The sequence below is a fragment of the Manis javanica genome, chromosome 6, assembly GCF_040802235.1.
Source record: "Manis javanica isolate MJ-LG chromosome 6, MJ_LKY, whole genome shotgun sequence".
NCBI lineage: Eukaryota > Metazoa > Chordata > Mammalia > Pholidota > Manidae > Manis > Manis javanica.
In genome coordinates this window covers 33,272,962-33,286,651 of record NC_133161.1, presented here as the reverse complement: position 1 = coordinate 33,286,651, position 13,690 = coordinate 33,272,962, and the positions used below count along the sequence as shown (strand labels likewise).

Sequence of the window (13,690 nt, the reverse complement as noted above, 5' to 3'; positions counted from 1 at the left end):
TTCATGGGACAAATATTTCAAGAGTCTAGACATAGAGTACTGGCATAAAGTAGGCAACCATGAAATGCTTGTTAAACAAATAAGTAAAAACTATAATGATAATGCGAAAATAAAGTAGAATCTTTAAACTTTGCTCTTTTGTTTTTACCATTGATTATCAACATTGAAAAATAACACCATTTACAGAAATTTAAATTTTTTTAATTCAGGGAAACCTCAACCTCTTTATCAGTTAGAATCTTGGCATGAAATGCATGGTACACTAAAATGGGCAATTTAAGAAGAGCTAAATATGGGGTCAGTATTTAGGAAAAACGAGATGCTGTTGTACCTCCTTTGGGCAGGTAACCTTGGGAGCCTTTATTAATTAGAGGATTTTAGAGAAAAGGGCAGTGAGCTGTGTAGACAGCCTAGAGAGACTGCTCCACAGAGGGAGTTATCTGACAGGAGTTAGGACACTGGTGAAGGGATCCACAGCCAACTCCAGGGATTAGCAGGGAGGGAGCTGGGAGAATGGATCCGAACCTCACTCTCCTTTTTCCCCAGTTTCTTGAGCATGGTTGGTACTGGCTGAGCAAAGCTGAAAGCCAGAGGGGAACAGGGCACACCCAAGTGGTACATACAAGTCAGTCACAGGGCACAGGGCTAGGTGGAGAAAGGCAGATAGTGGAACCAAAGAGGCAAACAACAGATGCCCAGCACACCGTACAAAATTCTGATTCCATTTTTCCACATCTATCCTTTACTTTGGACATTTAGATTTTTAATATTTTTCAATTATAAATAGCACAATAATAAGGAATTTTGTCCACATTTCCTGGGCCTGGATTATTTCTTGAAGTTTCACTGGTGAAACTAATTTATTAAGACAACATATGCTGGCTTTTGCTCCACATGACCAAATTTTTTTCTAAGAGTTTAACCAATATTGCCTACAACAATAAATAACCATGCTTATTTCATTACTTTTGTCACCATTTTAATTTAAAAAGAAGCAAAATTACCTCAAAATAATAAAATAAAATAAATACCAATTTCTATGCACCCACTCTGTGCTGGGTCCAGAGCCAGGTACCCTAAGCCACAAACAATTATACCTGTTAAGAACCTGCACAGACCTGAACAGAATCAGGGGCGGGCAGAACTGAGAGGAAGGGCTTCTCTAGTAATGAAGTCAGTACTTCCTGATAACAAGGAAGAGAGCAACAGTACCAACACAGAGCTCAGCTATGATGTCTGATACTTCTCCCCAAAGTAGTAGGCAACATACGCACTTTTCTAGATTCCACAGTGAATTTTCCTTCTTGAAGTAGAATTAGATAAATAAGATAGAATTAAATATTAATGATAAACAGCTGAAAATGTTAATTAAATATTTTAATTAATTTAAAATACTAACCATAAGCACATGGAAAAGTTCCACTGTGGGACTGTGTTGTAGGAAGCAACAGAGCTATCAGCATGGTTTTCTTTGTTTTATATATATATATATATATATATATATATATATACACACAGTACAATAATACATAGGTGAAATAATTTGCAGATCATTTGAAGAATTTCAATTTAACACAAGCTTGACTCAGAAAAGAGCCATTGATTATAATAATATATTTTGAAAACTGAACTGTTGACAACAATTTCCAATATAAAATGCCTACCATAAATACAGTTATTTTTCACAGCTCACTCATGTACATTTATCATGCGGTCGTTAAGTCTTCCTAACCAGTTGTTTTGCTTAAGAACTCAGAAAGGCTGCTTTAGGCTAACTGGAGGTTATATGTTCACAATAAATCTAGACATGAAAATCAATAGAAATATTTAAACCTGTGATGTTGGAGAAGCGCCTCTCAAAAAAGATCAAATGCTAAGAATTGAATCTCATATACACTATCGCACATTATCACTACAAGTGAAGGCTTGTTGACACTGTTCTGTTTCTATATCAAGGCAGCTGTGATACAATTTGAAAAACATGACACTATTTAAAGGTTCTTTGGGCTTATTAGTGAGGTCTCACAGGCTCACAGGCTGTGGGAGGATGCCAGCACTGCAGGGACAGGCTTCCTTCTTCCCTGAGGGCCTCGCCAGGGTTAGTCCTTGAACCCAATGCGCAGGCTGAGGGGAGCAGCAGCAGAGAGGGGTGTGACAGAAAGATACTCTTTCCATATTAGGTAGGAAATGAGGCATCCAGAGGGAAGGAATGAAGGGAGAATATATAGATATGATTGATGAGAAATAAGAAATTATGTTTTTTGAAAAGAAATGCCCTTTATTCCCTATCCCCCCAGATGTTTCTTGTCCTATAATAATGTCTTCCAAAGTCCTACTCCCATGTGAGCAGCATACAAGGTTCTAGCAAGTTTGTGTTGCTCGATAACTTCCATTTCCTTTCAGGGAGCTTTTCCCTTGGTTCCCTCCAATACATTTTAGGCTTATTTTCAGTTTTCAGGATTGCAGAGACACTCCAAATGGTACCAGCAGCTATACAGCTCTCTAGAGTTACTGAGCTTTGTCCTAAAGGAATCCGTCTTTGAGTAATCCTGTGTCTTTGGGAAATTGTGAGTCTGTGAACTACCTTTTACACCTCTGAGAAATAATAAGCCTTCATGCTTTATAATCTGGCATTTACCCACATGCAAAGGTGCACACGTGCTCACACACACACACACACACACACACACACACACACGCACACATTTTGCCCTTACATTTCAATCTAAAGCATTCCACTATGCCAGCCATTCTTTGTGAAAGGTGATTCTTCCGGTAAGGAGAGCAGTAAACAAAACTAAGCATTTAAGGTTTCAATTAATGTGAGAGTTGTGAGGTTGTGTGTGTGTGTGTGTACCTGTGTGTATTTTAAGAAAACCAAGAAACTCAATTAAAAAGCATAAAAATGCCTTTTAAATGCCCAATTAAAAACCAGAAAGCCATGAAGAGATACTCCATATTACTAAGTAGAAAAAATGAGTAAGGTAAGCATATCAATTTTCTCTTAAGGTATCCTTAGGTTTAACTCGCTCCAAGGTTTTTATTCCAGAATTACTCAGATGCATGATAATGCAATAGAATATTAAGAGGGGCAACAAGAAACTCTCTAAAGTGTTAAAAGTTGGTTATAATTCAATAACAGCTAAAACTAATAAGGATGACATTAAAATTCAAGCTTACTGTTTATTTTCTGGAATTTTAAATAAGAAAAAACAGAGAGAAGAAAGAAAGGGTAGGATAATATGACAAAACCAAACCAGGTGTCAAGTTATTTAAGACCCTATTAGATATTCAAATAGAATTTAGGATAATGTAAAATATTGAAATAATATGAAAAAAATCAGAAATAATCTTAAAAAGAAAACTAATTCAACATTTTTAGTGGGTGGCAACTTTCTATACCAAAGATATTATTTTCTGTCTTTAGGAAATATTTGAAATCCTTGGCCATATTTTACAGGAGATAAAACTGAATTTCACATATACTGATAAGCTACTGTTCCACTATGTCATACTGTCCATCAAAATAAATTCATTATATCTTAATCAGTTTTAGCCAATAAATTAAAATATTTATCAGTCCTGAACTATTCTTTTTTCCCTAACATAATTTTATCAGTCTTGGGAGGATTTTTTAAAGTTGACATCATTGGGAGGACATTGAAAATTTTATATGAAGATAAATAATTAGAACACCTAAAAATATACAACTTAAAGCTCTGTTAATTAAAACTGAAATTGGTTCAAATACTGATACAAAAGCTTGAAATAATTCTAAAGGTATACCAAATAACTAATAATTTAGTTTTTAAATGAAATGGAAGCCTGGAACAAGATTACACTGTATGTATTAGATAAAATTTAGAGATAAAACTGACCAATTCTTGAAAGTATGTGAATGCCAGCATTCTTAAAGTTTTAACAGTCCAATGCTATTTACATCATTTTGCAGTGATAACAACAGAATAATTCATACTTGACACTTCACTGGCTAAAATCATTAATCAAAAATTGAACATGGGAAATTTTTCTTAAATTGGCTCAATATTTTAGTATAAAGTTTAAATTAGTTATATAGAATTTATATATGAAAACCTGTCCTGTTTGCATGGGTTATGTTTTACTTCCTCAACAGGACAGAATTAAGGATATTACTCCAACAATCTAAAAGAGACCCAGTAACTTTGCTGAACGGAATTTAATTAAAGGTTCTTCTTTGCTTTGGTGGACAAATCCTGATGCTTTTCTTCAGAACAAAGCTTTTCAGTGAGTGGAAGGAATAATAATATTTTTAATTTTATAATCCTGATTTAATTAAGCACTTTTAATTTTTGCCAACGTTTAAGGGATTCAGAATATGACTGCCACGTGTCATTAAAGAAGTATTTGAAATCAGTTTCACATCACAAAACATTATGATTCTGATTGATTCTGATTTTTGAAATAAGAATATGAAATTATTTTCTAAATCTATCTGATAAGTATTTTGCCATTTATAACCACATTAATGAAGGAGCATATTCTTACACATCTCTTGGCTAGATATAAAGCTAAAGTTTTAAGCTGTACTTCTTTTAAGTAGCAGTTATGAATTAGAGTATCCATCCCTTCTTTTCTTTTTTGAACAAGAAAATAGGTCCAATATAAAATACTCAGAATAGTTACTTCAATGCCTGGCCCAAGTTTACACATTATGAAAATAAAATTTATACAATGACATACTACTATTTCACTGATGATTAGTTTCCAAAATTTTAGGGCTAACACAAAAAGACATGGGATATCTTGATTGGAACAAAGTACAAAATTTTGTTCAGAGAAGCTTAAGGCATCTTCTAGTTCAATGCTTGGTCTTCAAGCTTATAAGGATAGAGGGTAGGTATAGTTAATATTAGAGCATTGCTCCTCTTAATTCAAGACCCATGCTCTTTCCAGAACACAGCACCTTCCTACCATGAACTAACGATGAAGATGCAAAGAATGTTAAGAGACTCAAAAAGGTTTTATAGGAAGCTGGTCTCAGTGTCCTGTGGGCCATTAAAATCCAAAATTAGGTAAGTTTTGCCTGATTCAAGGTAATGGCAAAAAATGAAAAATTTATTATTCTGCTATCATCACAATTCCATCTCATATTTTCCCTTTGGTTCAATTTTTTCACTTACATGTGCATATAAAATAAATAAATAAACAAACATCAGCCATTTAAAAAATGTCCAAAACATGACATTTTCAAAGATGAATTCAGAGGAACTGGAAATTAATAGTGAGCCCTCTTTCAGTTTAACTGAGGAAATAGGTTCAGTTTTCCTTTATATCATATAAATAACACTGGAGCAAGATTGCATCTGTCATAGATGAAAATACCATATTTATGTCTTCTTATAATCCATTCATTGCTTTATGGACCCAAAGTCCTCCAGGGAATGTCACAAATCCACATAATGTTCCTGAGTGTTACGTTTTGCATTTGGATCTGTGATTTAGCTGACAGATGTGAATAAACACTTGGAGCCAGGGAACTCTCTGAGAACTGCACATGTATGGAGACCAAAGAGTACAAATTCCTTTAAGGTCACGCTACCTTTTCCTTAAAATCCTTTTGTATGTTCTTTACTTTGCTGATATTAAAATAATCTTCTGCTAAAGATTCTATATATTTAAAATTTATGTTGCTTTGTGTTTTGTCATTCTCCCACCAAATTCTTAATAAATTAATTAACATGAAAATGTCACAATTTTTATAAAGAACCAAAGACCTTAAAGACTGTAAGTTTGAGACACACTATCTAACAACAATGAAAAGAAAATCACAGTATTTCTCTCATTGTTTTGGAGAGCAACTTAAGCCTTTATACAATAACACTGTCTCAAATATTAGCTTTAAAGATTAAAAAAAGTTTGGACTATGTCATTGGAAAATTGTAAAAAAAATTAATGATAGAAGGACATGCATACCTATTTCTATTTAATATTATTTAATGATTTTTACAATCTCCGACCCATCAATAACAAAGTCACATTTGTTCAGCCCACAAATTCTTAAAATAACCTGTCTACTACTATTCCATTCACCTCTTTTTTTTTGCTCTAAAACCTGATCTTTCCTTCAAGCCATTGCCTCCCTTGTAGTACTCTCGAAACAACACCGTGCTTTCCTCATGTCCTGCCTATGACGACAAGGTGTTGTTGGCACTTCCCCTCCACTTTCCCATCTTCCCTGCGAAGGAACTGACATACAACTAACTCACCCTCCTACACATTTTTCTACCACTCAGTTTTACTAACTTCCTGGTCACTTCCTCACATTCATTATTTTGAAGTCTGTTTTATTATTTGCCAGCCAACAAAATCCATTCTATCATTCTGTGAAGTATATCTCAGAGTTATGTAGAAAATATTTTAATACCCCAGCCTCACACTTCAGCTTTCTCAACAGTAATGATCTGCACCTTCACTGGAATTCTATCATCTATCTCATTACCTTGAATTTCTCTGTCTACAAGCTTGACAGATACAAGCCAAGGAGAGAAGCCTCAGAAGAACCAGCCCTGCGGACACCTTATCTGGGTTTTTAATGCTCAGAATTACAAAAAGTAATAATAATACATTTTTATTGTTTAAGCCACTCAATTTGTGGTACTGGCAGCTGTAGCAAACTAATATACCTTGCATATTGGAGGAATACCCATGTACTATTTCCTCAAAAACAAAAGTTGGAATTCAATTTCCCATGTTCCTGGGGCTGAGATGCAAACATATCAGAAGTCTCCACCACACATACCAGCTGGAGTGGGATTCTGGCTGAAGAGGGAGTCATGTGAGGATGGAGTACACTCAGGGTCCACATTGCAGCAAGAATGGTGCAGAGCCATTTGGCCTTGCCAGGCCGTGGTGGCTGGCAGGGCAGCCATATACAGCAAAGAATGGCGTTGAATAGCTGAGTTTGAAAGTCTAATATTTTTGCATCTGTAGGGTTAAACATAGAATCAAGAGTTCAGTGACAGTTATACAAGTCTTTATATTAGGACATTTTGCAGCTTGGAGCACACTTCTGGAAGCTTAGTCTTGCGCTTTGTTCTTGAGTCTTGTTCTTTTCACACCAATTCTGTTAATTCCTGATATACACCTAATAAACTCCTCTTGTTGATCAGCTAGAGTCTGTTTCCTTTGCTTGAAATGAAAAGCCTTGACTAAAATCAAGACAGCCTGCTTCCAAAACTTTTTCTAGCAATTCTCTGTGGCACAGGAGCAGTAAAAGATAAAGCAGATGATTAGGGTGATTTACATAAATTCAAAACATTAATGATTCATTCTTATCGAGGTAGTAAAGCAAAGCTAAGAAAATCCACCTTGACAAAATATCCTAGCAACAATTTTACATTTTTTTGACTAATAAACTAACTCTAACCTAACAGCAAATGTAATTAAGGAAGAAAATATATTCACCTTTAATCTTATCACCGTAACATAGTATTCCACTGGTTTCTTTCTTTTTGATCTTAACCTTACATACCACATTTTATATTATAATGATTGTACCAGCCAGGGTCCCAGGAGAAAATAGACGGCACAGTCAAATTAGGAAATTTAGAGATCAATAAAGGGACAATTTATAAAGATGTGGGCTAGATGTAGGATAGTACAATATCCCACGGCTAGTAACCAGGGTGCTGCTCCTGCCTGACCCAAGGGCTGAAGAGACAAGGTTAGGAATGGTTACTCAACCCAGAGATGGAAGTGCTCTGTGCAGAGATTTTGGGCTGAGGGGCCGAACAGGTTGCAGTGATCCTGCAAAGAGGAAACCATGCCTCATTCGCCTCCTTCCCTCTGATCCCCTGCTAGCATTTCTCCTTGCCATCACCAGAGGAAAGGGAAACCTGCTAATAAAGTCCAAGCAGGTCACCTTCAGTGGCACAGAACAGGGAGAATCCAGAAGGCCAAAGTAATACATCTAACACCACTTGATTGGGCTGTGTTTTATAAAGGTGACATATCATTGTTTCCTCAATTACTCTTCTATTATGGAGCTTTTATATCTTTTCTTGTTAAGAAATGAGTAACATTTTGAACATTTTGGTCTATATTACTTATATTTCTTTTGAGTAATTCATAAGAAATGACATCAACAATTGTATGATTGGGTCTCAGGAAAAGAATAGTTCAATATGAGGAAAACCCGTAGTCCTATTATGTGTTTCTATATCATCTTTAAAGTGGTTAAACTGTAATTCATTAAAATGATGTTAAATTGTATATGGTAAAATGTTTTCAGAGTTCTTAGAATATATTTATCACATAGGAATCACATGCACAATCAGGAGAATAGAAAGAGAAATTATTTCCTTTTGGAGACAAGCTCAGTAAGGTCTGGCCACAAGTTTAATTAAAATAAGGCCAGTTAAAATGAAGTCACATGGACAGAAGTTACTAATGTTTCAGGTAAAGGCTAAGATGCTGTAAGAAAGCTTTACTTGTGACAAAGCTTTAGTTGTTCCAAATCCACTTGAGTTCATGCCCCACATAGCAGACAGGCAGAGCAGGAAAAGGGAATAGTAAGCAACTTCTAATGGTGTGACCAGAAATTGCATGTATCACATCAACTCACATTCCGTTGGCCAGATCTCAATCATATGTGCACACCTACTTTCAAAGATGGATGGGAAATAGAGTCTCTACCTAACCATTCATGTTGTATCAGTAATGAGTCTATTAATAAAGGAGAGAAGAAAGGATATTTAGGACAGCTGGCAGTCACAGGGTGTCACCACCACCCATAAATCACCCATATATCAGTGTCACCCATATATCAGTACACATCTTCATTGTGCACCTGAAACATTCCCATGCCTTTTCCAGAGGAGAGAATCTAGAGTTACAGCCAAAAAAAAGTCCACATATCTTGGTGAAACACAGTACTTTCCAGAAAGTAGCTACCTGTGAACTTGTGACTTATAAACTATACGACACAAGCTCTCCACATACACACTCACTATACAATGAGACGGTAGGAACAATATAACTACAACAAAAACGCAAATGCACAAGAAGGAAAAAGGAGAAACAAGTCCTCAAATCCTGCTCCTGTGAGTTTTGAAGGCTCCATGCTGTATAAGTTCCTCGGTTAGCCCACTGTTTGCATGGGTTCTGGACATTACTTTTTAGTCTAGTGGCCTCTGCAGTCCCTCCTTTGCCTCCTTGTAATCTTTTCTGTGGCCACAAATGAAAATGGGGCTGAAGAATATGTCTTTGCGGCCTTATACCTCTAATATAGCCTTTGTGAAACAGAAGCTGTTTTAGAGGCTCAGCAACCACACAGGCCATATTTTTGTAGGCCAGGCTTTGTGGTTAGTCAGATGTCTTTTCATCACTTTGATTCTGGTCAGCTCCATATGAAGTAACAAAAAGTGAAAGGATCTTCTCCAGTTAATAGTTTCACAATGTCAGGCTTTCATTTATATGCTAGTTTCTGGGCTCAGACTACTCCTCCACCTACCTCAATTTAACAGCAGTTATCTTGAGGCCATCTGAAATAGTAGCTTGGATAGGAAGATGTCTTTCAACTAACCTTCGATGCTGGTGGCTCCAGTTTTCTGATGAAGAACATTTACTATGGCAATTTCTAGAAAGTCTCTCAACAACCCTCTCTATTCTATTTGGGGATCAGATTTGGTTTTTCTAACCTTCTAAGGTACAAATTACTGAACTTGCCGTCAACTTGATTTCTTTGTTGGCACCAAAACAATCTTAGTGTTTTTGTCACACAAAAGACGTTAACATTTCTTCTTTTTTTAACCAATTTGATATCTCCTTTTATTTCCAACAAATTATCCCTTGGACTATTGTATTACCCAAAAAAGCTAGCAGGTGGTAAAATTTAAAAAAAAATTAAGTTGCTAATCACTCTGTTCATTCAACTTGAGATGGCCTATTTCTAATCCACATAATATCTTGACTTCAAATGATGATTACTGTGGGCTCTTTAATGACTCCTGACACAGGTTTTATGACCAAAACCAAACCTTCCTGTGAAAAAGATCATCTTTGTATTTTAAGGTCGTTGCTTATTTTGATTAATGTACTGGAGAGTGCTCCCTTAGAAGGGTTTTGTTCCCTTCCACTTTCACTTGTAAATTAGCTAGAAATTGACTGAATCCATTTCCGTCCTAGTTACTTACTAAAAGTAGAAAGGATGTGCAAAAGTACACCAACATTTTGACTTGCTAACCACTTACCCTGGAGCTTCAGTTCCAGTAAAGATGTGGCCTACCTCTAAAATTATCACAGGTAACTGTTTTACTAAATGCTGTGCCCCAGTATAACAAGAGCCACCAGCTTTTCAGATTGTCCCCTTACCTCTTACGATCTGATGGCAAATCCAGTACCACCTATTTTGGTTTGTATTGTGGCAGTACCCCACTTTCAGATCCCAATTTTTACATTAGGATACTGGCTTCATTGTTATAACAAAGAATTCATGATTTAAGTAATACAAGATTTAAAACACATGGTTTAAATAATATAGATTTAAAGCACATCATTTAAATGACATAGAAGGACATATTTTCCCTCATTTAGCTGTATGGTACAGAATGCTCTAGGGCAGACAGGTTGACCCTGCCATTCTCAATATACAGCTTTGATTTCTAGATCAAGGCAGTTGCACCATTTATATCTGGTTTTTTTTCCAGCTAAAAGGAAAGGGGGAAAAAAAGGAAGGGGAAAATAAGCACTTTCTTTTTGAAAGATGTGACTTCGATTAAGTATTTCACTTAAGTTTGATTATTTTGATCAGAAGTTAGTCATACTGCCATATCTAATTAAAAAGAAGGCAGGAAAATGTGGTTTTGCCAAGCAGCCACTATGCAGTTAAAACTCAAGAGGTTATATTAGCAAGATAGAGAATGGCTAGTGGGGAAAAATGAGAGGCTTCTGTACACTATTGTGCATTACCACAGTGCTCTTTCCACTGAACTGCACTTAATAGCAGTCTGACTTGTTAGAAAGAGAACTGGGTGCCAATGCTGAAAACAGAAGTAGCTGATGGGGTGCAAGGTGAGAAAAGGTACTGTTGTCTAAATTTTTCCTTAGGTCAGAACAGCTGTGAACCAAGATACTGAATTACAGATATGGAAGAAATCTTCGGACATCAACTTACCTTTAATCTGGCCCATTATCTAAAGCACACTGGGAAAAAAATAGCCCAATGAAGCCTTCAGAGATCTCTACCTTTTTTTTTTTACAATATTTTTCACCATTTAATTTTGAGAGAGGACGGCTGTGAGATTCATCATCTCCAGTGCCACATTTCTCCATAATACAGTCTACTGTGGTTGCACCGACGGTGGGCATAGAGCCAGTGTGCCCAGGGTCAAGTCCACAAGTTGCAGCTCTGCCATTTACCAACTAGTGATCCTAGAGAAATAATCTCCCTAAACTTTGGTATCCTAATCTATGAAAAGAGGATCATATTTGAACCCAATTGATATGGGTGTTAAAGGGATTAAATAGTGTAAAACGTGTAAAGCAGTAAAAACAGCGGCTGGTATTTGGTCAATTCTCAATGAGGAACAGCTTTTATTACCTCCGTGTATCTTTTCTCAGGTCAGAAGATGTCCCCAAAAGAAATAATACTGTGACCTTTACAAAAGAGGCTAAATTACATTAATATGTTTGAAATTATCAAACAACATGAACTTACATTATTTTGTATTATTAAAAAGTGTGTTACACTAATACAAGTTAATAGAATAATAAAACAAAATTTTAAACTACTTAAGAGTGAAAGCCCAACAAATCTTTTCAAGTGCTACCTTAGCAGGCAGTTTTGCATTAGACAGAAAACTATACTAATTGCAAAATAATTCTTTTCTGTTTGTTAAAGCACTTAAACAGTCTCTAAAATTTCTTCTCAGTTCCAACTTCCAGTATTCCTGTTCTTGCAAACTATTACAAAATGAAAGTAATAAAATGGAATGCTGTTTTTTCTGACTCTAATGATAACAATCGAAAAATCAAGAAATATAAAAAAGTGTAAAAAATAAAAATTATCTGAATTATCTGACTTCCTCTACTGTAAAATAACTACTACTTACCATTTGGTAAATTTCTTTCCAGACATGCCTTTGTTAAGTACTATAAATATAAAACAAAGACCTTTTTGGTAATGTTGAGGAATCTTTCCTACTTATAACAGTTACCAAATCTGGACAAAATTTTTAAAAATAATTACTTGAAGACACTGGAAATGATAAAATCTTGAGAATAGCTTACTTTCAAAGATGAGTGCTGTACTGGGTAAAAACTGTGAGTTTGTGGTTTCCTTGCCTTCACAAGCCACCCCACATCCTCAAACCAGGGCAGACCTACCGTCTCAGCAGGTCAAGGCGACAGATGGTACAGTGCAAAGAAGAAGACCAGCTGGATACTTAAAGGGGAAATTCTATAAGCAAAAGAGCTGCAGAAGGAATGAGATATAAAAATCTAAATATGAATTCTGCTCAAATTCCCAGCTGTCTGTAAACTACACGTGAGTATGGGAGCCCACCGGGAGTCTCTTAAAAAGAAGGTAGAAACTGAAAGGAGATCCTGCTCTGACAGAGAAACAGCTCCTGGTGAGATTTGCGAGTATGCTCACTTTTGGCTGAGTGCATTCCCTGACCCACTCAAAGTTCCGGAAGGCAGAAAGTGAGTGCCTTCCTGGCTTGGAGAGTCCAAGGCAGAACTCAGGGCTGGAAAGGAGACTGGGAAATTTACTTACCAGATGGCCCAGCAACCCTCAAAATACACAAAAGCTTACTGTCCACACCCAGACTGTAAACAAATGTACACTGGGGTTTTATTCATAAGGGCCCCAAACTGGAATCAACTCAAGTGTCTAACAACAGGCAAAATAAATTGTGCGTAGCTTTAAAAATGAACACTATTGAGGAAGATAAAGGGTGAAATATGAATATATAGAACATGAATGCATATCTACAGCATTAGGTTAAGTGAAAAAGCCAGACACAAAGACTACTTAATGTATGATTCTATTTATAAGGAATTCCAGAAAAGACAAAACTACAAGGACACGTTGCAGATCAGTGGGTGCCTGGGGCTGCGAGTAGGGGAAGGAGATTAATGTCGAAGCAGCATTTTGGTGATGGAAATGTTCCACATCTTGATAACAGTTTCCACTCTATTAGTTTGCTAAAATTCATAAACCGTTTAAAATGGGTGCATGTTTATTGTATGGAAGTTATTTCTCAACAAAACAGTTAAAATAATAATATTTACACATGACATTTTACCTCTCATACCAAGATTTTCTAATACAGTATATTGATCAAATGCTTCTAATCAAAATGGCCCTCTCAAAAACAGAACAAGTTCTCAGCCTCTCCCTAAACCATGATCATCCAAAGATTTTAACTGATATAAAGAGGAAAGAGACTGAGGTTAATGACTGTTCTAGCTACATGAAACAAATTTTGATATATTTAAAAAATGTTTATTTGTGTCAAAATATTTTAATTCTGTAATGATTTCTTCTTTGACTTATGAATTAGATAAACATGTATAATTTAATTTCCAAATATTTGGAAGTTTTTTGGATTTTTCTGTCACAGACTTCTAATTTACTTACTGTTTTGTCACAGAAATATTCTGTATGATTTCCAATCTTTTAAATTCAGTCAGACTTGCTTTTAGC

General features: G+C 35.8%; 1 long non-coding RNA gene across 2 annotated transcripts in view; it reads right to left on the bottom strand.

The window, feature by feature from the left end:
• The window catches only part of LOC118974139 (uncharacterized), a 457,532-nt gene that overhangs the window by 106,215 nt on the left and 337,627 nt on the right, over nt 1-13,690 (bottom strand). Inside the window, exon 6 of one of the 2 annotated variants that reach the window (XR_012132177.1) lies at nt 6,782-6,966. The exons of the other annotated variant lie outside the window; for it this stretch is intronic. This is a non-coding gene — a long non-coding RNA (uncharacterized lncRNA). The remainder of the gene's footprint in view (nt 1-6,781; nt 6,967-13,690) is intronic. 2 annotated transcript variants of the gene reach the window in all.